Source organism: Canis aureus, chromosome 28, assembly GCF_053574225.1.
Source record: "Canis aureus isolate CA01 chromosome 28, VMU_Caureus_v.1.0, whole genome shotgun sequence".
Lineage (NCBI taxonomy): Eukaryota > Metazoa > Chordata > Mammalia > Carnivora > Canidae > Canis > Canis aureus.
The window spans coordinates 18,143,169-18,170,112 of record NC_135638.1 but is presented as its reverse complement, the minus strand read 5'-3'; the positions used below and the strand labels follow the sequence as shown (position 1 = coordinate 18,170,112).

Genomic DNA, 26,944 nt, shown 5'->3' with positions numbered 1-26,944 from the left:
AAGACATAAGCCCAGATCTTTCTGATTTTGAAGCTAGTCTAGGATTAGCTTCCTATTTCTGCTGTAACAAATTACCACAAACTGAGTGGCTTGAAATAGCATATATTATTTTATATGTTTTTGTTTTTTTGTTTTTGTTTTTTTTTATAACACAAGAAGTCCCAAAGAAGTCTCCTTGGACTGAATTTAAGATTCAAGAGGGCTGCATTGCTCTGGAGACTGATGGAGAATCTATTTCCTTACCTTTTCCAGCTTCTAGAGTTTTTCTCTACTCCTTGGGGCTCGTGGCCCCTTCTTCCATCTTCCATCTTCCAAGCTAACAATCCGATCATTCTAATCTCTATTTCTGTCACCACATCCCCTTTTCTAACTCCTCTGACTCCCTGTTCCATATTTTAAGGACCCTTCTGATTGCATTAGGCCCAGCTGGCTTTTTCAGGATATCAGGATATTCACCCTCTTTTTTTTTTTTTAAGATTTTATTTATTTATTCATGAGAGACACAGAGAGAGACAGAGACAGAGACAGAGACAGAGACAGAGATACAGCCAGAGGGAGAAACAGGCTCCAGGCAGGGAGCCCGACGTGGGACTGGATCCCGTGTCCCCAGGATCATGCCCTGGGCTGAAGGCTGCGCTAAACCTCTGAGCCACCCGGGCTGCCCTATTCACCTTCTTTTAAGATCCTCAACTTAATCACATCTTCCTAGTCACTTTTGCCATGTAAAATAACATATTTGGAGCTTCCAAGGATTAGGACATTTTTGGAGGCCATTATTTTGCTTATTGCAGAAGCTAAGGAAGATATAGATAAACATAGTACAGTTGTGTGCAGATTAATATTAATAAAATTAATGTTAATATATTGATATTATAATTTAGTAGACCATATATAATCAGTAAGATTAATAATCACTAAAATGACTATGCTAGTATAATATAATAGAAGTAGTTTGGGACAGATAAATCCTTGCTCCATCATTTACTAACCTCAGATAAATCTCTTAGTGCTATTTCTTTAGAGTCAATACGCTGGTAAAATTATACCAAATTTTATTCTGTAGAACAAATAAAAACATATTTAAACACTTACCTGGTAGGTGTTTAACAAATGCTTGTTTCTTCTCCCTTATTTTTAGAAAATAACAAAGAGAAAATGGTTAAAATAGTACATGCTGCATGCAAATATCACAAGTACTGAGTAATAACAATTAAACCTGCAAAATCTGTTTATTTTCTAAATATGTTTAACATTCTGTGTGAGCCTTATTTTTATTTAAGAAATAATATTGTGCTACCCCTCCCTTTTTTTCCTCTCATATTCAATGCCTGCATTTTTTTTCCTTATAATGTTAAATTTGGGCATTCGAATTAATTCATTAGCCTGATGATGGCTTCTTCTCATACCATTTTAGGTACTTATTTTTTTAAGATGAAAGTTTTTTTTATTGTTTTAAGTGTACAGCTAGTAGTTTTATGGGACATGAATTCTGAGTCAGTCTTTTAAAAATTACTTTTTTTGATTAATCACAATCATGTTACAGGATGGTTAGAATTAATAAGTTCTCTCTCTGCCTTGTCTTTTCTTTCTTCTCAACAATTTTTCTTTCTTTTTTTTTTTTTTTCTCAACAAATTTTCAGGGCAACTCCTAACTGTTGCTTTTTAATTCTTTTCTGTTGGAGTGCTACTCTATAATTCTTGATCACATGCCCCTCGACTTTAAAATAGTATTATTGACTCCTGCTCTGAAAGTTGAGGATGTGTCCCCCTTAACTTACCCCATCTCTCCTAGCCCTTCCTTTCAATATTTGACATTTTTATTTTTCGTTTTGTTCTTTTATTGATTACTTTTATAACTTGAAATAAAACAGTTAAAAATTAATTTCTTTTTTCAACAAGTCTAGACTCTTAATTTTTTAAGACAAGTTATTATTACTTCTACTAATTTCTTCACCTTTTCCTTCCTCCTGTGGCTTACTTTTGGTCAGCTAAACTTTTATGTTCTCAAGCTTATTTATATTTATATTTTTTTCTTTCAGTAACCACCACCAAGTCTTCCTCTTTTTTTGTATTTATATTGATTCTAAAAGTTGGAAACATGTAAATAATGTTGGTAGTCCACAAGTACCGTCTAAAGCTGAGGCTATACTTAACTTGGATATCGGTTCATCCCCAGAAACCTAAGATACCCTTGGAAAAAAGTTAACTGTGCTCAAATGATTCTTTCTTTTGTTTATTAAGCTCAATTGCTTGAAATCATTCTAAATTTACATTTGCTTTACATCTGGGCTTTAACTTTTCAGACAGGTTTGTTCTTAACCCTGAAATTTCAAATTATGTTTCTTTTTGTTTCTCAATTTGCTCTTACCTTACCCTCATTTTTTTTTTTAACCCTCAATGCCTATTTTTGTCTCAGATTTTCTTCCCCCAAAACGTCCCTTGTGGAGCTCTACATATTTTTGAAAATCTCACAACGCAACACAATTGGAGGATTTCAAAAGATGAGTGTGGGCCTTTTTTCATCCTTTGACTTGAGATCCCCATGGGCCTGTTCAATTTTGAAGCTTATATTCTACTTTAGTATGGGAGATATATTCTAGTTTTTTTCTTTTTTTTTTTAATGATTACTTCTTTCCCATTTCTTTGTTTTCATTTTCTCTTCCCGTTTCTGTTAGTTGGACCTCCCAGGTTAGTTTTCTTTGTCTCTCTGTATTTTTATTCTTTTTTCTTCATTTGTTCTTTACATAAGAAATATTTTTATTGCTTACTTTTTAGGCTTCTGATGCACTTTGTATTTTGGTTATTATGTGTTTAATCTCTAGGATCTCTTCAGTTCTATAATTATTTCTATTATTTATTTTAATATTTTTAATCTATAAAATATACCATACATGCATAAAAGCAAACAAAATATTATTTTCAAGACTGTCTTGGCTGTTCTTATTCTTTTGAACACCACATAGATATTTAGAATGAGCTTATTAATATTCACTAAAAATCATGCATGAATTTTCATTGAAATGCAATAACCTTACCAATAAATATGCAAAGTCCTTGATTTATAGAGTCATCTGTTGATACTGTCTTCAACTTTGGGATTTTCTGCATAAAATCATTATATATGTTCTATAAGTACACTATGCTTTTATAGAAATCAGTCTTAAAAAAATACAAAAAGAAATCAGTCTTTAGAAAAAAAAATCACACCCCTGTTTTCTTTACTCTGAGGTAAAGGAAAACCTGTATTAGTCAGTGATTGCTACACTAATGCTGCATAACAACAAGAAGCCATAAAATGCTCAATGACTTACTCTTTATTTTTATACTCTCAAGGGTGTTAATAGGATTGATCTAGGCTAGGCTCTTTTGGATTAGGGCTAAACCACAGAGTTCGGATTATATTTCAGGTCTGAAGTACAGTTGAAGGGACAGTAGATAGAGGGGCATATTCTTTGGCAGATGACAGGCACACAAGACAGCAAGCCAAGCCATGAAAACAAAGTTTCTGTTGCATGATGTCCACTAACATTCTATTAGTCAAAGCAGTTTCATGGCCAACCTCAACATTAGTTGGTGGGGAAGTATACTCCACTCACAGCACAGGCACTGTAAAAGTACCTAGCACAGGGTGTGGTTGTATAATCCTAGTGTAAGAAACTGAATAATTGGGACAATAATCCAATTTATATCAGAAGGAAAGTATATGAATATGAGTATTCTTGGTGTATATGATTTTTTGTTTGTTTATTTTGCCATTAAAAACTTCCTCAAGCTCTTTTTTTTTAAGAATTTCACTGATAAGATTAAAACGTTACTCATTGACTTGTTATATAAGTAGCCACTTTACTGAAGAGAAAGGGCCACTTATACTCTCTCATTAGTATGAGACCTGTGTTCAAACTATCCAGTGAATATTCCTCAGTATGACCAGTATTTTCACTAACTCTTTATTTGCCCAAATCCTATTGCCCTTCAATTTCCAATCTTCAGATCTCTCCGAGTTATGTGTTGGTATTTCTTCTTTCTCATTCCTCCATCCACTTGGTGAACAGGTCCTGTCAGCTCCAACTCAACATACCTTTCAAATCCACTGACTCAATTTTTATTCATTAGAATTTTTCATCTGCAACCAAGAGTTTTACCCTCACAAACATTTGGAGTCAGAAACATCTTTAACAAGAGAATTCTGAGAATGTCCCATGTTTAGAGGCCTCAACTGCTAGAACCTTGGCTCTCCACTGACTACAGGATAAAAACTGGATGTCTTTAGAACAGCATTTAAAGCTCTTTATAGCTTAGTCTCAATATTTTTCTCTCCTGAGGAACATTCAGTTTCCATCTCTCCTCATCCACCACTCAAATCTATATGGAATGCTGACTTTCAAACTCTTTACTCTTCTAGATGACTTTCTCACTGTTTCAACTATCATCCACTGTCTTCTACACTCAATAAGTCATTCACCATGCAGAGCCAATTCAGACATCATTTTTGCTCTCAGGCTTTACCTGACCCAGTCAGTGTTCCTCTGGGGAATTTTATCCCATTCTACCGAAATACTCATTTAAAAATTTCTCTCTTGGATTCTTTACTTTTGATTATAAATGTATAAAAAAATTCTTACAAAAACCAGGTGACATATACAGAAGAAAATAAAGTCTATAATAATCACTGTTCTCCTCTGCTTAAGAGAATACAGTTAATAATTTGGTACTGTTTTGTTTTAAAGGTCAGTTGGCTTCATTTAACAACATGGCAGAGGCATTTTTTCAATTACATCTCATTGTAAAAAATTAATTTAGCTATTTCTCTCTCACCCTAGATTGTTCATTCCTCCAAGGAGCATCTATTCTCTCGTAATGCCTTATTTCCAGTAAACAGTGCAATGTCTGGCAAATAGGAGGCATTTAATTAATAGTTTTGTGAATGTTAAATGAAATGGGAATATGTTTCTAAGTCCAAATATCTCAATGAATCAAAAAAAGTTTATTAACTACAGTCAATGATAAATTCTAAAAATGGTGGTATTTTACTAATGTCAATACATCTTGTTTTATCAAAATATCATTTTTTGGGACACTGGCACTGTGGCAAGGCAATAATTATGTTGTAATTGTTTGTCAATCCTATCTTCCCCTGTTTTGATGGTTGGAAATTTTTTACCATAAGGAATTCAGTCACATAAGGCTTTAAATATTGATCAAATAATGCTGCAGCCTAAATACTGGAAAGGATTCACAGGGTTAAATCATTCTAGTCCTTCTTTTTTCTTCCCCCTTTTAAAGAAATGTAACTCTATTGTCTGATCTCCTTATGGTCCTTGTCACAACTGTATGGCTTTTAATCACTCATACATTCAGTGAGTTACTGCACTGCTGGAACCTTAATAATGTTCTAGTTTGTTTGGATGATCTTCCTGATAAGGTCCTGACAATCTCTCAGTATAATGGGAAGACAATCAAAATAAAAAATGCTCTAAGAGTTCAGGTAGTAGAGCATGCTATTATTTTTCACAGAGTGCAAGGATATTAAAATACTGACTTCCATGCCTTTGATTGAGTTTGTGATGAAATTCAAGAAAAATTGAAAATTTGAATTATTCTACTGCCAGTAGGGACTGTATATCATGAGCAGAAAGCAGGCATATATAACCAACTGTTGTATCATAATCTCAAGAGTGTCAGATTGTCCTTCTTTTATAGGAGTTTCTGTAGTGTGTCTAGGCAATTAATTCATTATATAGCTCTTTTATATTTGCAGTTACCACATGGAATTTTACAAAAATATCAAATGTCAACTTTACTGCACATTGTTTGAATAAATAATAATAATGATGATAGAGTATTTCAGATTTTTCAAGGTGCTTTCCATTAAATTATCTCATTTAAACTCACCAGACCTCTTAAATAAGCAGTGGAATTATAATTCTCTGCTTGCTCCCTCCTTTCTGGCTCCTTCCCTCCTACTGTTTCCCTATTTCTCTTTCTTTCTTTTAAAGGAGAAAATTTGGTATATGGGAAGAGCACAGAATATAAATTCAAGCATTTAATTCCATTCTTGCTCCCATTGAATTATTTGGCATTGGGAAGATCACTTTCATTTCTTAGAACCTTGGTTTCCTAATTGGCAAAATAAGAATAATGCAGAACTATATACCTCAAAGTTGTGAGGATTAAAATGAAATATAGGAAACATAAAAAAAAAAAACAAAAAGCAAATGCAATGTCCTTGTTAGGTTCTTTTAAAGGGAGCTTGGGATAATGGAAGAGAGAACATTTTGGCCACACTGCTTTTTAATTATAGTACTTGATCAAGTGATCTAACCTTCCTGAGCTTCATTTTTCTCATGTATAAAATGGGCCTAATAATTCCTATCTTGTGAAATTATTAATAGAAAAAATAAGGAAACATATATACTGTTCCTAACACAGTTTTTGAAACATTGTATTGTATAAACTCTTAAAAATTGTTTGTCTTCCATCTTCCCTCTTTCCTACCTTATTTCTTCCTACCTTATTCTTCTTCCTCCACTTCAACTTGTATGGCAGGGAAAATGGAGCACATGATTGCAAAATCCTGAGATTGAATAATTAAAACATTTTTTAGCATCAAGACTTTTCTCTTTTTCAAATAATATTGTAAGCTGCAGTTGAGAAAAGAGAAGGGGATTCAAGTCCCCATGCCCCTCTTTTGAGTGAAAACCCTTCCTCTCATGTCGTAAAGCCTGCCTTGAATCCTGAACACTTTTCACAGTAGAATTTGAAAACCACTGTTATAGTGCAACCTCTTCATTTTACAGATGAGGAAACTGAACTTGAGAAAAGTTGAGTGACTGGCCTAAACTTGCAAAGCTGGTAAGTGGCAAGCTAAGGCTAGAACTCATTGTGTTTTCACTTTGCCCCATTGTTCCCCTTACTAAGTGATGGTACAGAGTGCAGATATGTATAATTAAGATCCCTCTCTTGAAGGATAGTACAGTCTATTTGTGGAGGTGGAATTTAGATTAAAAAGTTGAAGAAATGTAAAGTGGCATGATATAGCTATGAAATAGATGGAATAGGTAAATACTTCAAGAATAGAGGAACATGAATGATCATTGTCTTTTGGGATGGACTCTACAAGCTCCAGGAGAGCAGGCTGTTTTTGCTCATTGTCATTTTATTCCCAGTGCAGACAGAAATGCCTGACTTCCAATAAGACACTATTACTTGTTATTTTGAATGAAGTGAATAGATGGGGTAATGAAGTATATAATCAAGTCAAACTTAGAAAAAGTCCAGGGATTTACAAAATATAGGTAAGGGTGTTTAAACTGTGGGTTGCTCTTCATTCTTGTGCGATGAAATAAATTTGGTGGATCATGATTTACATGTAAAAAGTTCCAGTGTCATTATGCCATGAAGATTGTTTGGATTTATATGTGATACTGACATATAACATGTTTAGATTTTTAAAATTTTTATTTACTTATTTATTTGAGAGAGAGAGAGCGAGAGAGCAAGAGAGAGAGCGAGATGGCAAGAAAGAACATGAGCAAGTTGGAGAGGGAGAAGCAGGTTCCCTGTGAGCCGGAGCCCAATGTAGGGCTCTATCACAGGACTCTAAGATTATGACCTGAGCTGAAGGTAGCCACTTAACTGACTGAGCTACCCAGGCTTCCCATATAATATATATGTTTAATTGTGTGTATACTTGGTCACAATTTATGTCTCACTTTAGGTCATGGTTTAAAATGTTTGAAAAATACTGTTTTAGACAAAGGAAACACTAAAGTTTGAGGCAGGCATATAAATGTTTTGTGGAAGAATAGTAACTTTAACAGAGTTACTAAGTCAGAGGTGAAAAGAATAGTGAAATCAAGATGAAGTTGAAATCAAGATGAAGTTTGTCCAGAGGAAGAGGAATCCATTTGGTTCTTTAGCTACTGAAGAATCCTTGGGGATCCTTTTTGCCTTCCACTGTTTCTACACTCCACACTAGAAAGATTAACCAAACTACACTTTAGAAAGATTAAGTCATCAGGAAAGGTAAATTTGATTGGAACTGGGGAGTCCAAATAGAAGACTATGCAAAAGAGTTATCACAGAATGAGGAGTTGTGGCCTTGACTGGTGATAACTAGTAGAGAAAAAGTTTCTTGCCATGACTGAGGGTTAAAAAAAAGGTAAGTGGATGGGGTTAAAAAAAAGGTAAGTGGATGATGTTGACATAGAGCCCAAATAGCAATTTCTTAGAACTGAGGGGGGAAAAATTAGGAAAAAAAAGTAGGACAATAGTCAAGAGAAGATTTAAGATGGGAAGGAGGTGAGAATCTGGGATGGGTCAAGCAGAGAGAGTCAATAGAGAACACCCCTAAACATGACTAGAAATGAATCTAGAAGAAGATATCAAAATTCTAGCTACAGAGATCACCTTGAAAGGAAGAGAATTCAATTTCCTTCTTCGGAAATACCAGAGGGAATGAGAGGGATACTGATTGTAGACGATAGAAACTTAACGTGTGAATAAACATTGCTTTCAGTAAGTTGAAGATTGACCAGACACAACTATTTTAATCAAGGATATAGTATTACTCTACTTAAACTTTGTGTTACTAACAAGAGACATTTTTTAAGTGTGTAAAAACAATGTATTTGTTGTATAGGAAACATATGCTTTATTCAACCTAAATTTGTCTGAGACACTACTGCCACTTAAGAAATTACAAAGTTCTGAGTATTCTTCATTTATGGGTAAGTTAGGAAGTTAGAAAGAAGATGATTATTGTATGAAAATTTTGGATCCTCTATCCTTAAAAATTACTTAAATGAATTTGATAATGATAAAGCAAGTTCTGAAAGCTGGAAATACAATTAGAGAGGGATAAAATATGTTCACATTAGTCAAGCCTTTCTTCTTAATTTGGGTTTATCTGCCATTCAGAGGAAACTTAGAAGTAAGCGTTAGAATAATTATAATTTAAATAAAAAGCTATTGCTCAACTTATTTATTTAGAAAAGGAAACTAAATAATACCCCTTTGTTGTTTACCAAAGTATAGATATGATGGCATTACAGATGCCCATAAATGTGTGTATGTGAGTTTACATAATTAAGAGCACATTAGTGTGTGTGTGTGTGTGTGCGCGGGTGTGTAATGAAACTGTCTCTAGGCATGGTCAGGTACAAAGGTCCATCACTTAGGTCTCAGAACTAAATAAACATGTGAGTTTATGATTATTTTATTGAGCTTTCTTATTTTATGAGCCACTAATGGCCCTTGGATCAGTTATGTTGATGAGCCTGGAAACCTACAGCTTCAATGAGATTTTATTTATTGTTTTTATTTTAAAGTGCCAAGAAGAAAATGCCCAGTTCCCAGTCTTATTTTTCATTTACAATAAACCATAGAATAAAACTTTTTAATGTAGAGATGGAACTAAAGTATATGTTAAGTAGTTTCTAACTGGCAATTTGTTTATGACTTTCTAATTTACTTTCAATTTCCAATGCAAGTTGTTGAACTTTTGAGTTTATTTCTTACTATCAACTTCAGTATCAGCTTATGTTGCTTTTACACATGCTGAACTTATTGGCTAAATTTACAGGGTTATGTGGTTTAGCATTTGTGAGGAAATAATGTATAATGAGACACTTTTTAAAATTTGTTTTTGCATGTACTGTAATTTATTCATGTAATTTGTATATAGTTCTGTAATTTATTCATGTCTTTTTTTTTTTTTTTTTTTGAGAAAAAAACTGTAAACTTCTGTGGGAACTTGCAGACTTAGATGGAGCTATTCATCATTCCAATTTAGTCTTTCCGAATTTACCCGCCAGGTAAGTCCCTCCCCTCTTCTAGGGCTAGGTAAATAAATTAATGATGTGAGGTAAAGAAATAGCTCCAGTTCCACAGGAAAAGACTTGAAGAGTGACAAGTAGATGCCCCTGACTAAAGTATTGATATTCCTAATATTCATGAATAGATCGAGTTTGAAAACTAAGCATAAAAGTTTTACTTAATGTAGTAGTTGATACTTTGGGTTACTTATCTATTAGAATTAAATAACCTCCTTACTCTACTTTTTTATCAGCATCTTGCCATTTTTATTGATAGCACCTCTACTAGAGTTTGTCATGTGAAAGAGACATTTGCCAGTTTAGCTTCAAGTATCTTAAATATTTTGGTTTTCTAGATTTTTTTTAAGATTTATTTATTTATTCATGAGAGACACAGAGAGAAGCAGAGACACAGGCAGAGGGAGAAGCAGGCTCCCCTCAGGGAGCCTGATGTGAGACTTGATCTCAGGACCAGGAGATCATGACCTGAGCTGAAGGCAGATGCTCAACTGCTGAGCCACGCCAGCATCCAGCATCCCTGTTTTTGTTGTTGTTGTTGTTGTTTTGTTTGTTTGTTTTTTAGATTATCCTGAAGTTAAAAAAGAAACCATTTGACTTGATACATGAGTGTGTTCCATGTGGTTAAACTGTACCATTAAATTTTGAAAGGATTCTAGGTCACTTTTTGAATCACAGACTTTTAGTGCTAAAATATTTATTAAAATCACACCATGGAGAATGAAAAATATTATTGCCTGTTGAATCCTGTATATTCAGAATTAAGTCCTTCAAGTTTCTTTATATACACAAGAGTTAGAACAGTTCACTTCTGGTGACCAATTTGGAGTGGAAGTTTAAAGGATATCTAAGCAAGAAACACCCATTTTCTGTGTATACAAATGTTCTAAATAAGATTTATGTCCAAGTTAAATAAAATCAAAATCTAGTGTTTATTATTCTGCTAGACCTTGCATTTCTTTGCATTACCACTTGCACCATTGCAAATATTATTATAACAAATTCCCATTATTCATGACTTTACATAAATTCAAATGATTTTGAAATTCAAATGATTCTAGTGACAGAGGATAAAAATCTTTTAAGGGAACTCCTATATATGAGAGCTCTAATAATACTTCCACAGGCATTTCTAAAGTCCTAAACCTCGTTGTTATATAGATTCCAAAATCCAAGTCTTATAGAATCGGATTTTTAAACAAATATTTTTATCTTAGTGAAGATGGTAAAATTTATAGCAAATTAAGAGCTAGGTGTTGAATCTGGCAACAGAGTAGCTAAATAATGGAGCGCACTTTAAATAAACTAAATAAAGTGGCTTGTTAGACTCGAGTCCATATATGTGACGTGGTGACCAGGGAATGCCTTTGGTATCAGATAAATTTAAGTTGGAATCTTGGTCTCGTCAGGGGTGTGTGTTCCTGCTCAAGTTACTGCACCTTTTGAGTGTCAGTTTTCTCATCTATAAAACTGAGGACAATAACACATCTTACTGTGTAGGATCTGATTAGGATTAAATGAGAAAGAAGAGGGCCTCGCAAAATGCCTGGCTCAGAATTGGCCCCTCCTACGTGTTAAGCACAGTACTTTCCTTTCAAATGCAACTTTCTGAATTGTCCTGCAGGAGCTCCAACCCTTTTTAACAGATCTGCCTCTTCTGGTTTTGCTCATGAATGAAGACAAAAGATTATTTTACCTAAAGAAGTAGAAATGATTGCCTTTAACAGCAGTTGTATACACCGAAAAGGATGGGTGGAAGAGGGCTATATTTCCTACAAGTTCAACTTTTTATTTCTTGCATATCTTAAGAATTTTTAAAATCTACACTTTTTTTTGTTGTTATTTTATAATCCATATGGAATATTTGGTTTTTCTTCTGCCTTTGAGAAAAAGAAATGTGTGAATCCTTCACTTGTTCATAGTTTCAGACTAATAATTACTCACACTGAGTATTTTAAAAATGTCAGTTACAATAGTAAACAATTCACACGTATTAACATACTTCTCAGTTATGTATGATATTATTTCATTTTTACACGTAAGGAAATTGAGGCAAAAAAGAATTTAGGTACATTTCCCCAGGGTCACGTAACTAATAAGTGATAGAACCAGGATTTGAACGTTTGAAGACTGCCTTCAGAGCCAACCACTTATTCACGGCACAGTAAATAATCAGAGATAAAGTCAGTCTAGAAAATCATACCAGGCTGTGTCATTAAAGAGGTCCTGTCACTGTTTTTACTGTTTTTTTTTGGGGGGGGGGGGTATGTGTGTGTGGGTGTTTTGTGTAAAGAAATTGCTATGCTGTGTGACTACTTATTTGCTGAATGAACATTTTGTTTATTAGAAACAAGATAACAAGAGGGAATATAACAAGTGTTCTTCTATATTTGTTTAACTACTGTGCGGGTGGACATGAAGGAACATTTTACCATAAGCTGAAGAAATTTGAAAAATCTTTTCAATCCCTAATGTTTAGATATTTTTTGGTGTTCAAGTAAGAATTTTGTTTTTGGAAACAATCCTGTGCAATTTAAGAGTAATGTAATTTTTATCGAATGTATATTTAATTGCCTAATAGGTAATATTTGGCTTATCTCTGTTATACATAAGGTAATTATTTTATTAATCAAAGTAATTTATCAAGAATTAATAACACAAAGCCTTAATAGGTTAACTGGAAAATATCTAACATGTGCATTGAATTAAATCCAAACCTGGGGAAAATAACCTTCACTTTTTTGAGCAGGACACATATTGATTATACATGTGTGCAGCCACGATGGAACCCATGTTGGAAGTGTGTCAAAGAGAGCAAAGCTGGCAGCTCTGGCAAAATGCGACAACATGACTGTACTTTAATATGCAAATACAGGTCTTCTATAGGATTTTCAGTTTTACGTTATGTAATTTCTCATCAGGGAAATTAAGAGTGAATAATAAATATAACATTTAAAATAAAACTCAGTTGGAGTTTAAGATAGTCTTCACCACTATTAATTTCTTCATACCTAAGTGTGATATCTGAATAATATTTTATCTTATTTCTTGAACCTTGCCCAAAAACAGCTGAGGTAATCCATAGTGTTATACATATTACTGCAGCGTAAGTAAAGGACTCTCGGTCTCCAGTCCTAATAATGAATGATCTTGAGCGAGTAACATCATTTCTCTGGGTCTCATTCTCTCATCAGAGGTTGGAATTAGGTTGCTGACTTTCAAACAGTGCTCGGCCGAGTCAAACACATCTGGAGTGCTTTTATTTCCCATACAATTCACACTTTGTATTTTACCTATGGGTTGCTTGATATTTGTTTAAAAGATACTTCCATAAATTAAAGATTTGAGGAGCCCTTGGACTAGATTACATCTGGAAATCCTTCCACCATTACCATAATATGATCCATTTCTTCTTTTCTAATTCCTGTGCTAGAATTAGACAAAGTACGAATGCTTTATACCCCAGACTTTTCATGGGATACTCATCTACCCATTGTACCAGTTGCAGTTACACTTGTTTTTCAAGGTCCAACTCTATGGCCATCTCTCTGATGAATAAACTTAGTAAGTCAGGGAAAAACTCTCCTTTCTTGGAATTTTAGTAACAGTATGTTAGCATATTTCTTTATGAGGCACTTACCTGTACTTCATTCTATCATGGTTATTATGTCTTTGAATTGTTGCCATCCCTAATTCCTGCAGGGGCTAGCAAGTGTATGGGGATGAATAAAAGATAATGATGAGATGATAGGGCACTCCCTGGAGAGCACATATGTCATCAGGAGGGGTCAGAGCCTTAATGGGCTTCCTGGAGACTGTCCACAGGGAAATTTAAAATCAATATTACCAATTGTGTTTCAATAAAAAAAATGTACACTCGAATGTCTTATGAAAGTTTTAGCTTTTGGAAATTTACATTAAAAAATAAAAATCAAATAATGCCAGAACAACAACAAAAAATGAGTGATGGCCACTTACATATACTTCTGGACTGCATGTGTGTCTTCATTCCTTAACATGAATGCAGTCTATTTATTTATACCTTTGTTCAATAAAAACTAGTGTATATTATTAGAAATGTTCAGATAGCCTTTTTATATGGGCCTGAGTAAAATCATGATATTGATAAAAACTAGTGCAAGCCTGACTGTCAAGAGCAATAGGACAATATCTTCAAAATGATAGAACTGTAAGTGGGTCATCTTCAAAGGTAAAATCTTTTGCTCTTAACCTCAGTGTCCCCTACTTGATGCTTTGCAGTATAATGTAGATACCTTCTAGAACTAGGAGGTTAAGAAACATTTCACAGTGTTACTATAGTTAAGAAAGAGGCAGATGGATTGGCCAGTTGCCTGGAAGAAAAGTCTCATCTAAAAATTTAGGAGGGTTTTAGTACAGCCTTCTTCTGTTAATCTTAAAGGAGATCATTTCCATTAAAGACCGGTTTTCTTTTTTTGCTTTTCCTGAGCACCTTTAGTACTCGTAAATACCTTAGAATATGCCAGAATACTGATGAGTTTATATTCTTTTAAATATTGGTCTGCTGGTGATCACACTTACTTATTCTCATCAAAACAATTTTAATTTTAAATTATCCCAACAAAATTTTAAGCACTCACATTTTAATTCTCTAAATGACAGTGATAATGTTTATACCAGATTTAAACTAGTGTTTTATTATTGTTTCCTATTTGAAGTAATTCCCCATTAAGCTTTCATATTCTAGTTGGAATTTTAATCTAATGCTTTATTCTCTTTTGACTAAAAAACAGAGTATTCAGTAGTGACTGGGTGTTTAGGAGGGATGCTTGAACATTTCTGAACTCAGTGACCTATGAACTTAACATGCACCAGCAAAATAAAGTTTGAAATGATGTGTTTATGATGCTAGCTTTCCAATTATGAGGAAATCACTAATTGTTTATCGTCTTGCAGTTTACTAAAATAAGTACAAAATTGATATTATACTTCTTTTAAAAAGCAAGTGATGATTTACTAGGTATGTATTCATTTATTTCAAATAGTTTGAATAAAATTTCTGCTTTTATTTTAATAAATCAGCCAAGAGAAGTTCACATTTTCTTTCTAACACAAATGTAATTCTTTAAGTAGTGCTGATGGTGCAGAGTTCCCTGCAATACTCAGTACCTTTGGTTTTTAATAGTCCTGTTAACAAAGTAGACAGAGACTATCTTTTTTTTATAAAAAGGATAATCCACCGATTTCCCTGAGGAAATTCCGGATCCCAGGGCCCCTCCCTGCACACTCTTGTAGTTCTGCTTTCTTTCCTCAGCCTTTGTTACACTGCCCCCTGCATCTCACCAAGTGGCCTCACAGTGTAAATTGTTCAGGTTATTCATCTGTCTTTTCTCCTTAAAAAAGTATACAGTCTATGCAACTGTCCATGGAAGTTCAGTTTCACTGATACAAAGCTGAGCTTATTAAGAAGTCTACTTTCCTTAAATCCAAGGAGAAAGCTAGTATTTAAATCAAAAGTAGATAATATTTTTAAACCAAGTGTATAGCAGATAGTTTCCTTGAAGATTTATCATAACATTCTTTGCAAGACAAAACAGGCTAAGATTTTAATAAGTATTATTATTATTTATAGTTGCTTAGAGTTATTCCCGTATGTTAATATAGTTGGTCAACAATAACTAATAGGATTGATGAAAAGAATAACCAACTTAGCACAATTTTCTATGCAGATGATACTTTCATATGAAAGACCTCATTGGATTATAACTACCCTAGTATTAGTAGTAGTATTAATAGTGGTGTTATTACAGATATATGTAAAGATTCAAAAATAAAGTTAAGAAAGACTAAAGTTAAGGAAGCCAGTGGATAGCAGCTTTCAGAATGTAAATCTTTTTTAATGAAATACAATTTTAGTAAAACTGACAATGTTTTTCACTTTGTCCCAACATGTCATTATGGGACAATAATCTCAAGTAAATATGAATTTTTTAATCTCAGCATTTCTTAAAATAGAAATTATTAGAAACAAATCAAATTATTAAATAGGAGAATGGTTAAGTATATTATTATACATCTTCATGATGAGCATTAAGCAGCCATTACAAATCTTGTTTTTTAATAACATAGGAACGTGCTGAGCCAAAGGCAGACACTCAACCACTGAGCCACCCAGGTGCCCTTTAATCCGTTTTAAATTATTTTTGCACATGGTGTAAGAAAGTGGTTCACTTTCTTTCTTTTGCATATTGCTGTCCAGCTTTCCCAACACCATTTGTTGAAGAGACCATCTTTTCCCCATTGGATATTCTTTCCTGCTTTGTTGAAGATTACTTCAACAAAGATTACGGGTTTACTTGTTACTTTTGTGTTCTCTTCTACTGATCTGTGTGTCTGTTTTTGTGCCAGTACTATACTGTTTTGATCACTATAGCTTTGTAATATAAATTGAAGTCTAGAATTGTGATGCCTCCAGCTTTGCTTTTAGTTTCCAAATTGCTTTGACTATTTAGTCTTTTGTGGTTCCATACAAATTTTAGAATTGTTCCAGTTCTGTGAAAAATACTGTTCATTTTGATAGGGATTACATTAAATGCATAGATTGCTTTGTGTATTATAAACATTTTAACAATATTTGTTCTTCCAACCCACAAGCATGGAATGTTTTTCCATTTTTTTGTGTGTTATCTTCAACTTTGTTCATCAGTGTTTTATACTGTTCAGAGTACAGGTCTTTCACCTCTTTGGTTAGGTTTATTCCTAGGTAACTTACTGTTTTTGGTGCAAATGTAAATTGGATAGTTTTCTTAATTTCTCTTTCTGACGCTTCATTATTTTTTTCTGACGCTTCATTATTAATGTAAAGAAATACAACAGATTTCTGTACATTGATTTTGTATCCTGCAACTTTACTAAATTCATTTATTAGTTCTAGCATTTTTTTTTTTTTTTGGTGCAGTCTTTGGAGTTTTCTCTATATGGTATGTCATTTGCAAATAGTGAAAGTTTCAATTCTTCCTAACTAATTTGGATGCCTTTTATTTCTTTTTGTTGTTTGATTGCTGAGGCCAGGACTTCCAGTAGTATGTTGAATAAAAGTGGTGAGAGTGGACATCCCTGTTGTGTTCCTGACCTTAGGGAAAAAGCTCTCAGTATTTCCCCATTAAGGATGTTGGGGCAGCCTGGGTGGCTCAGCAGTTTAGTGCTGCCTTCAGCCCAGGGCCTGATCCTAGAGACCCCGGATCAAGTCCCACGTCAGGCTCACTGCATGGAGTCTGTCTCTCCCTCTGCCTGTGTCTCTGCCTCTCTCTCTCCTGTCTCTCATGAATAAATAAATAATAATTTTAAAAAGGATGATGTTAGCTGTGGATTTTTTATAGATGGCCTTTATTATGTTGAGGTATGTTCCCTCTAAACCTACTTTGTTGAGAGTCTATATCATGAATGGATGTTGTACTTTGTCAAATGCTTTTTCTGCTTCTATTGAAATGATCATATGGCTCTTTATCCTTTCTGTTACTGCGATGTATCACACTGATTGATTTGCAAATATTAAACCATCCTTGTAACCCAGGAATAAATCCCACTTGATTGCAGTAAAAGACTTTTTTAATGTGTTGTTGGAGGTTTTTTGCTAGTATTTTGTTGAGGATTTTTGCATCTAAGTTAATCAGGGATATTGGCCCGTGGTTCTCTTTTCCAGTGGTGTGTTTATCTCATTTTGTTTTCAGGGGAATGCCAGCCTCATTGAATGAATTTTGAAGTTTTCCTTCCTTTTTCTGTATTTTGGGATAGTTAAAGAAAGAAGAATAGTTATTAACTCTTCTTTGAATATTTGGTAGAATTTGCTTATGAAGCCATCTGGTCCTGAACTTCTGTTTGTTGGGAGTTTTTTGAACATTGATTTCATTTTCTTTGCTGATTATCAGTCTGTTCTATTTCTTCCTGTTTTAGTTTTTGTTATTTGTTTCTAGGAAGTTATCCACTTTTGCTAGGTTGTCCAATTTGTTAGTATATAGTTTCTTTATAATATTCTCTTATAATTGTTTGTATTTTTATGGTATTGAGTGTGATTTCTGCTCTCTCATTTGTGATTTTATTTATTTGAGTCCTTTCTCTTTTTTTTGGTAAGTGTGGCTAGAGGTTTATCAATTTTATTGATTTTTTTTTTCCCAAAGACCCAGCTCCTGGCTTCATTGATCTCTTTTATTGTTTTGTTTTGTTTTAGTTTCTATATCATTTATTTCTGTTATAATCTTTACTATTTCCTTCCTTCTGCTGGTTTTAGATTTTGTTTCTTGTTCTTTTTCTAGCTCCTTTAGGCGTAAGGTTAGGCTATTGAGATTTTTCTTGCTATTTGAGATAGGCCTGAATTACTATAGAGCTCCCTCTTATAACCACTTTTGCTGCATCCCAAAGGTTTTTTTGGGCCATTTGTGTTTTCATTTTAATTTGTTTACATGTACTTTTTAGTTCCTTTGATTTCCTGGTTGACTCATTCATAAAATAGTAACATGTCACTTAACCTACATGTATTTGTGGTCTTTCCAGATTTTTTCTTGTGGTTGACTTCTAGTTTCATAACATTGTGGTCAGAGAAGATGCATGGTATGACTTCAATCTTTTTGAATTTTTTAAGGCTTGTTTTGTGGGCCAATTTGTGATCTGTTCTGGAGAATGTTCCATGTGCACTTGAAAAGAATGTTGTATTCTGTTGTTTAAGATGAAATGTTCTGAATATATATATATATATATATATATATATCATATATAATATGTTCTGTTAAATCCATCTGTTTCAACGTGTCATTCAAAGCCATTGTTTCTGGCAGCTCTTTTCTGCCCTTTGGTACTGTCCCTATGCTTTAATAAAACTACCTTTTCGCACCCCCCCCCCAAAAAAAAACAAAGCCATTGTTTCCTTGTTGATCTTCTTTTTAAGTGATCTGTTTATTGATATAAGTGCAGCATTAAAGTCCCCTACTATTATTGCATTATTTCCAATGTTTTTCTTTATATTTGTTATTGTTTGATGTATTTGGGTACTTCTATGTTACGTGTATAAGTATTTACAATTGTTATATCAGGATGGTAAATGAAAAGAGCAAGGTATACAAATATACAATGCATGTGATCACAATTATGGAAATGTACTTCTGAGTCCTGAGCCTAAATGCTCCAAAGTGCAAATGGCTCAGGGCCTTCTCTGGGATTCTTTTGTTCCACTTTTTTGCCTGGCTGCCCCTCCTTCAGGTCCCAGATTAAATGTTACTTTCTCAGGGAAGCATTTGCTGACCCCTCAGGGTCACTTCAGGCTGGGTATGTTCCTTTCCCATTTCTATATTCTCATAACATTTAAATTTCCTTTAACATATTTATTTTGATTATAGTTAATCACCTTGTAGTATCCCTTGAATATCTATCTTCCTTAATAGACTATAAGCTTCATTTGAGCAGTAACTATGTCAGCCTTGTTTGCGCAACTACCTGGCACAGAGACTGGAACATAAAATGAATTCAGTAAACACTCTTTGAAGAAATGAATGAATGAATGAATGAATGAATGCAAGGCTCTGTGCTGAGAACATTTCATGTAATCTTATTGAGACCCCACAAAGATGTTATGGATCTTTGTCACATTTTATGGATAAAGAAACTAAATCTAAGAGAAAATTGTCCAAAGTTATATAGCAAGTAATTGGGACAGCTTAAATTTAAACCCTGATATCTTGGATTATAGTGCCCGAGCTTTTAGCATCTGATTGTGTAAGTCGTTGCACAACTAATGCAACTAAGAAGACATTTATACCCTGTTGAACTACACAAATGGCTTTATTTGTAGGTCAAATATGGTAATATAGGACAGCCCAGGTGGCTCAGTGGTTTAGCGCTGCCTTCGGCCCAGGGCATGATCCTGGAGACCCGGGATCGAGTCCCACGTCAGGCTCCCTGTATGGAGCCTGTTTCTCCCTCTGCCTACGTCTCTGCCTCTCTTTCTCTCTCTGTGTCTCTCATGAATAGATAAATTTTTAAAATCTTAAAAAAAATGGTAATATGTCACCAATTTCCTATTTATTAATAATAATGAATTTATAAATATGTTAAATATATAAATTTGTATATATGTGAAAAGAGCGATAGAATTGCTGTGCGGTTTTCTGCATATTATTCTATATTCCTCAGATTTTCTATGCCAAATATTTATCATTTTCTGTGGAAAGAAAGACAGTTGTTAAAATCTATTCATCCCATAATGGTGAAGCTAGATCTCACGTCCATTTCTTTGGCACCATATCCCAAAGAATTTCCACTGAGTAAACAGACTCTGAAAGAGAAAAATCAGAGTTCTGTGTATTGCATAGTTGATAACTCTCTTGTGAATTGGTGTATAATTGGCAGTTGATCAACTTTTCTGCTTAATGTAATCCAAAGTCAATCTTTAAAGTGCATTTTTAAAATTTCCATTTGAAATTCTATGTAAAACCTAAGGCCATGGAATAAGAAGCCACATTTAGCCTAGATCATTGAAACTCTTAATTCATGTTTTGAGCTGGTTAAATATATTTCTTTATAATATGTCTTTCACCTTCTCTGATATTTTCTCTCACAGACACTGCTAGCAATCAAATTTATAGCATCCAGTTTTAAAGACATATGTTTTATTTATTGCAAGCATTAGTAGTCAAGATAAACATAGCTTTCAAAAGTTAGTTTTGTTCTTTAAACCCACCAAGGTAACATAATTTAAAATTTATTTCTATAGTTTTCATCATACTTTTTCTCTTGACTTTCCTTCCTGTGATTACTATTTTGATTGTTCCTGCTCTTGAAATAGATAAAAATGAGCAAGGACTCTGAATAACAGCAGGTTGCTACCACTCTAGTTTGTTAAATACTTTTAGCAGAAAAAGATAAAATATCTTGGGATATAGCATTTGATAGGCATGGAATTAGGGCATGCTGCCTACACACAGATCCTGATGATTGTCAAAGCTACTGGCTCCACTTAAGTCTACTCCAGCTGCCCATTATACGCTGGATCCGAAGAATCAGATATAACTCCTAAGTGATTAGACAGGGCTTATTCTTACATATGGCTTACCAGTCTTGAATGAATGAATGAATGAACCCTAACTAGATTCTTAATTTCTAGCTGTTGTTTCTTGATGATTACATTGGATTTGTTGGCCCCGACCTTACAGATGAACCTGATTGCTCTTCTGGATTGTCTTTAAAAACCAGGCTTTGAGGCAGCAGTGGCTCAGTGGTTTAGCACCGCCTTCAGCCTAGGGCGTGATCCTGGAGACCCTGGATCGAGTCCCACATCAGGCTCCCTGCATGGAGCCTGCTTCTCCCTCTGCCTGTGTCTCTGCCTCTCTCTCTCTCTCATTAATAAATAAAAATCTTAAAAAAAACAAACAGGCTTTGCCAAATTATTTCCCTGTAAGCTCTCTACATATCTTAAAGTAATATTTAATTGACCCTCTTAAAGGGACCTCAGCATAATTTCTCTCTGAACATTGACAGTATTTTTAATATATCTTAATAACTAGATTTAATTAACCTGATTTGGTTTTCCTTTCTTCCTTCATTGATCATATGTATGTTGAATTTGTGTTATCTGCAGAGGCTAAGCCTTGAGAGAGAAGACAAAATACACTTAAACAATAGTCTTTGCCTAACCATATTGTATACTTTAGTTAAATTAGTAATAATTTGCCATAGTTCATTTGCAGAAATCACTCTATATCCTTATAGATGGAACCTGGCCAAATTCAGGCAAACAAACAAACAAACAAAAAATTTTAAGATTTTTTATTTGTTTATTCATGAGAGAGAGAGAGAGAGAGGCAGAAAGAGAAGCAGGCTCCATGCAGGGAGCCTGATATGGGGGACTCCATCCCGGAACTCCAGGATCTCGCTCTGGGCAGAAGGCAGGCCCTCAATTACTGAACCACCCAGGTGTCCTACAACAAACAAAAATTTAAAAACCTTTTCTAGGCTTACAATTTTTAAGTTGATTTTGAAAATTCACCTTCAGAAGTGAATTCAAAAACTGAGTAACTTAATTATTTTGTTTAACATCTCATCAATTTAAAATATGATAAAACTTAGATTTGTTCACTCTTTTCTGAATGATGTCATTGCTTTAAAATTCATTTTCTTTTTTTTTTTTTTAAGATTTTATTTATTTATTCATGAGAGACACACAGAAAGAGAGGGAGAGGCAGAGACACAGGCAGAGGGAGAAGCAGGCCTCATTCAGGGAACCTGATGTGGGACTCGATCCCAGAACTCCAGGATCACGCCCTGGGCTGAAGGCAGGCGCTAAACCGCTGAGCCACCGAGGGATCCCCTAAAATTCATTTTCAAAATCTTTAATTTCTTTCATGATAATGTTTACCTTGGGACAGGCTTCTTTTGCCAACTCACAGACAGGCTATTCTTTTGCATGTAATTCTATGTGCGGATTAGCCTTTCTTTTTTTAAAATTATACTAATAAAATTTATAACATGATTTTGGCTCTAGGACTTGCCACATTTAATACTTCTAAGATAGATATAGCTTTAATAACTTTTAATCTTTTGATGTGTACACTTATTTGTTTAAAAAATCTTTAATGGCCTCCAATCATGCATGAAAACAAACCTGAATATATCTGTGTAGCTCTCTCTAAACCTCCATAATATGATCCCACTCTAAAGGTCTAATGAGTTTCTCATGCATTCTTTCAAACATCCATTACTTGCTTTCTTTTTTACCCCCAAAGTCTTATTTACACTTGTTCACCAATTAAAATTTGCACATTCCGTAAAGCAATGTTAGAGCTAATACCATTGATCACTCTTTTCTTCAATTATGAATTGTCCTCTGAATTTCAGAAGTAACTAAGTTAGAATAATGTAATTGCCCAGTTATTCATACTAATTATTTGTGTCAATTTTTCTCTCCACAGATAGGTTGACTCCATGAAAATACAAAGTGTATTCTCTATCTTTATGTACTCAGACCCTAAGACAATGATATTCCTCACTAAGGACCACTTAGTAGGGAGTTTAGAAATTGCTTCTGCTATATATAATTTGACAAGATTGAACATTTGGACATTCTGAACAATAAGCTTAGAATCATACGATCTTAGAACTTTTACGCATTAGGAATCTTAAGGATTAATATACCAAATTCTTCATGGTACAAATAAGTTTGAGATTTAAATGGAGACAAAATGGACCATCCATTCCTGGTAGATTTTATCCCAGTGTCTCTGATATCTTTTTTCATTCTGTTTCCTCAAACTTTAAGTGAAATATATGTGTTGCGATGGGTTTCACCTATGAAAAAATATTAAAAGACAGTGTCACATTTATGCTTTGGTAAGAAAGACAGAAACGACTTTAGGAATTTGAAGCCGGAAGGGATTAAATTCAAAGAACACAGTGCTCACAACACCACTGGAAAGCCTAGAGAAAGGAAATTCAGGAAAGAAAGCTATTAGCTTTCAGGTTCACTGCTAACTTTGGAGCCGAGGAGCTGGCCTCACTGATCAAACTATCGCCAACATCAAGGTGGCTGAGTTCCAGGAAAAACAACAGAGGCCTTTATAGAAACTTCTATATGGTGAAGCTTAGGCATTTATTTGCTTCCTACTACTGCATGAAGCAATAGCTTCTGCATCTCTTCTACCTTCTAAATGTGATGCAAGTGCTTCTAAATGGCAGAATCTGATCCAGAAAAACAAATTTCTTCTTATATTTACATCTTAGTTCTTCATTCTGACAATTTGATGCCTTTCCACACACCTCAGTACCTCACAAATGATCAATCTGCTATACCACTGAACAGTAATTGATGCTGATAACAGTAGAATTGTTAGTGCTGGAAGGAACTAGAACTAAATTGGACCCATCTTCTCATTTAAAAGGTCAAAATCACAAAGCAGTGGGATTGGAGAGCCAACTTTAAAAAACCTACCTCCTTACTAGTGATGGAAAGTTTTCCACTCCATGTGACTCTGAACCTGCCTGTTGCTCTATGCTTCCGGTCAATTTAATTTTATGACCTTCAGATTTAATGAAATAAGTACTTCTTACACCTAATTATTTGGTGCTCAGGCCATGTTTTAGTTTAATAAGACACACTTCAGAAATTGCTACCCGATCTTATCCCATAATACAGACTAAAAAGGAGTTAAGACTGCTCATTGCTACTCCAAGATGAAATCAACATTTTATTTGATGACTTACATACAGGAAAGTTGACCAATAAATCTATTTAATCAGATCTCTCAATGTTGTGAATGATCCTCCTGGTAGCTAGATATTATAAGTCTATTGTGGCCACTTCTCATTTTTACTCGTTGTTCTGGATGGAACTTGCCGTGGCACTAGGGCTTTCTTAAGAATAAACCATTCCAAAATCACACTGTTATTATAGGTTGCTTTGTCCTCAGGCTCTCTAGTCTTCCTTTTGGGCTATTGGTCTTTCAACATGCAGTTAGGGGATTAAAGTAAATCATTTAATCCATGCAGTGTGTCACTCAATAGTATACTTTTGGAGATTGTTTCCACAGGAGCACCCGTGAGCACAGCCAGTCTGAGATATTGACACTATAGAAAACACTGACAGCGTGCTCCTTGTATTGATTCTACTCTTCTCTGCAAATATAGACTCCGTTCCCTTACCACAACCTTGTAAGTGGTGACTGCTGAGGTCTCTAAATTGCTTTGTAAATTATTTATTACTGGACACCTTGTAAAGACCTCCTTTCTCCTTGTTGGACTTGCTTATGATTTCTAAGGTCTCATATATATTGAAAAGTCTCACTGTACATGGACCACACCTTCTACTAGAACTGTTTTTCTTACTACCTTATGTTTGAAATATGACTTGTTCTACCATATAATGATTATACCTCTTGTCATTCTTATTTCTGATATGTTGTGTACAGATTGTCATAAATGTTTATATATGCATGTTTCCCACTGAGCACTAGACAGGCTGGCAATTTGGAGCCTGGCACTGGGCAATTAAGCAATGCATTTTCAAATTTAAAACGCTGAAAATATTTGAAGGCCATTCATTTAATGATGGAGGAAACAGCTTTTATTAGTCAAAATTGCTTATTGGGTCCGACATACCTACTTGATTCACTTACACTGATGTAGTAGAGTCAGTGTTCCGAAAGAAATTTCCATATGCTTTTTAAAAAATTATTCTCTTCAGTTTTCTTTTGTGATTCTATGTACCATAAAATTTTTAATGTTCATAACACAGATAATAAAAAACAGACTTTTGTGTTGAGTAAACAGGGCAGTTTGAAGATTCTAACTACCTTTTTGCTGACTGAAACTACACACACACGTATAAAAATACTCAATGGAAAAAGATTTGTGCTTAACCATATGAATTTCTTCCTCCCTCTCCCCCTGGTTTCCTACATTGGTAGGCTCAGTACCTATACACTTTGTGAATTAGGGCTAAAGTTATTGTAGCACCCTTTATAGTTTGGAAATTCAGGAAGCTTCTTGCCCCATCCATTCCTTAAAATCCATTTGATTATATTTGAAGAGTTTTCAATATCATCTCAACCATTTAAGAGCTTCTATGACTTGAGGAAAGTAACTTAGGCTTTGTAAGTAACAGTTCTTTCTAGAAAATGAAATGATAATAATAATAATGACCCAAAAAGATTATTAGAAGAGTAAATGTGATAATATACAGTCTTAGCACAAGCACATATTACATATCTATAATGGTCATAACATAACTGGTACATAATTTTTGCTAAAGAATTTAATTTCATGATGTTTATATATATATATATTTTTTTTTTTTTTTAAGATTTTACTTATATATTCATGAGAGACATGAGAGAGAGAGGCAGGGACATAGGCAAGAAGAGAAGCAGGCTCCATGCAGGGAGCCTGATGTGGGACTCGATCCCGGGACTCCAGGATCACGCCCTGGGCTGAAGGCAGGCACTCAACCACTGAGCCATCCAGGCGTCCCTATGATGTTTATATTTTTTTTATATAGTACTAATAGATACTTGTTGAAAATAATGAAAATATGCAGTGAATAATGGTACATTAAAACCATAGCATCTTTTAGGAAAATTTTTTTTCTAATTATAGAAATTTAAGGAGCATGAAAACATACTTGTAAGATCACTGCAATTCTCAATGAAACAAGGAATACAAATCTGTTGGAAGACACAGGTCTATAAATCCATTATAAGATTTATAAGCAGAGGAAGCCAGCTCTTCCTGGGAAGTCCAGACAGACTGCTGTGGGCAAGAGAGAGCACAGGAAAAGCAAAGCTGGAAGCCAGCAAGCATCTTTAGAGAAAGAGGCCATTGTAGCCATACATGTCAGGCCTCTGTCAGTGATATTCTTCCCAGGCAAAGTTTGATCCAGTGAAATGCTGATTTTCTTGTCTACTGTTTTGTGCCAACATACATTGTTATGACCTTGTTTCATTCTTTCCCTGAATACTGAAGGAAATTGCTTTTAAAATGAGTTGTCTATACCTATTTTCATACTTTACTTCTAGCTTGGAATACTTGTTTCTTGAAATTATTTCTTGAAATTATTTCACTGTTTCAAGGTCCAGCTAAAGTCCCACCTTCCCTATAATCTGTCCCTATCGGTCCACCCACTCGTTTCTTTTTTTTTCTAAAGTCTTTCAGCCTTGATAATATGAATCACCCTAACTAGTACCTGAGATTAGATACCATACTATTTGGTTAAATAATTATTTATTGTAAAATTATTCTTCCAGCTAGAAACACATAAGGCAAGAAAGATTCTTTTACTGTCCCTTCAGTAGCTACATAATGAAAGATTAAAAAGAGAACCAAAAAGCTGGTTAAAGCAGAGGGTTTTTTTTGTTTTGTTTTGTTTTGTTTTGTTTTGTTTTGTTTCAGATAAAACGCACATTCTAGCGCTACACTGGAGCTTTCCAGTAATCCTCTATGTTGTGCAACGTTTTACATATGTATCCTACTGTCACCTAATAATAACTGACTTTACCGCACTGCTTCAGAGATTGTGTAAAGTTTTCACATAATTTATTTCATTTATTTTTTAAAACAATTTTATGAGATGAATCTTATCCTCATTTTGCAGGGAA

The 26,944-nt window shown here is 34.3% G+C and overlaps 1 protein-coding gene across 4 annotated transcripts in view; it reads left to right on the top strand.

Annotated features, from left to right (window-relative positions):
* The window catches only part of HNF4G (hepatocyte nuclear factor 4 gamma), a 121,659-nt gene that overhangs the window by 41,759 nt on the left and 52,956 nt on the right, over positions 1 to 26,944 (top strand). For all 4 annotated transcript variants that reach the window (XM_077876513.1, XM_077876510.1, XM_077876511.1 and 1 more), the window contains exons 2-3: positions 6,798 to 6,852; positions 9,728 to 9,815. The gene's annotated coding sequence lies outside the window, so the exon portion shown is untranslated. The remainder of the gene's footprint in view (positions 1 to 6,797; positions 6,853 to 9,727; positions 9,816 to 26,944) is intronic.